The sequence below is a fragment of the Petaurus breviceps genome, unplaced genomic scaffold, assembly GCF_028583685.1.
Source record: "Petaurus breviceps papuanus isolate PSGF00001 unplaced genomic scaffold, PetGlider_PUasm1.0 178, whole genome shotgun sequence".
In the NCBI taxonomy this organism is placed as follows: domain Eukaryota; kingdom Metazoa; phylum Chordata; class Mammalia; order Diprotodontia; family Petauridae; genus Petaurus; species Petaurus breviceps.
The window spans coordinates 24830661-24831737 of NW_027185777.1; the positions used below are offsets into that span (position 1 = coordinate 24830661).

Here is a 1077-nt window from a genome sequence, read left to right on the forward strand (position 1 = left end):
CACCACATCATTGGGAGGTTCAAATGAAATCATAAAGTCTTAGAATTTAGAATGGGAAGAACCCCAGAGATCACAGTTCAAATATCTAATTTTGGAGATCACTTAATTCAACTACCTCATTATAACGATGAGGAAACTCAATCCTACCACCTCTGTCCTCTGCCTCCTTGGATACTTGGCTCACAGGCCTCCTCATATAGAACATCTATCCGGATACTTCCCACCTCCTCCTTTCTCAAATTATCAGGTAGCTACATATCTCTTTACATGTTGTATCAGTAAATTATAATCTCCTTGAGGGCAGGGTTCAAGCTGATGCCAGACTCAGCTTATACTGTCTAGAGCCCATTGTTAAATTTTCAGTCTGAACATTCACACCTTGGGAAAGGGGAATGGTAGAAAGCAGAACTTGATGGACTGTTTCATTGATTGTCTAGACTTAAGAAATTGATGGTGATAATGTTAATAATGCCCATTAAACTTAAGAGTGTGTCTTGCAGACACACTCTTTTTTTTTTCTCCCAAGGGAGCTTTTGCCAGGACATCCCTGGTGAGGACTGTTTTCTGCTTTGCCCTTATATCCCCAAGGCCTGCCATAGGCTACAAGTAGTAGATACCTAATGGATCCCATTGGATTGATTTTGAATGGACTGTGAAATCACTTGCCCTGAATAACCTAGATGTTAAATAATAGAGTCAGAATTCAAATGGAGATCTTCTGACAGTAGGGTGCTTGCTTCAGCAGCGCATCACATACTAAAATTGGAATGATATGGAGATTAGCATGGCCCCTGCACACGGATGACATGCAAATTTGTGATGCATTCCATATTTTAATTAATTGCTCATGGGGACGCCATACCAATATAACACAAATGATAATACTACCTAAATTAATTTTCTTTTTCAGTGACATACCAATCAAGCTACTAAAGGATTATTTTCTGGAGCTGGGGGCAGGGGGAGGGAAAGGATTTCTCTAGATGGGAAGGAAAAAGAGAGAATGAGTTAATCCAATTTAAATAAAAAGAAAAAGTAAATATACTTCCGGTAGAATTTTGTCAACTTTTATCCTCC

The 1077-nt window shown here is 39.1% G+C and overlaps 1 non-coding gene across 1 annotated transcript; it reads left to right on the plus strand.

The window, feature by feature from the left end:
* The first annotated feature begins 728 nt into the window (after nt 1-728).
* Nucleotides 729-836, plus strand: LOC138160035 (U6 spliceosomal RNA). Its single transcript, XR_011168062.1, has one exon. It is a non-coding gene; the product is annotated as a U6 spliceosomal RNA (small nuclear RNA).
* Nucleotides 837-1077: the final 241 nt, after the last annotated feature.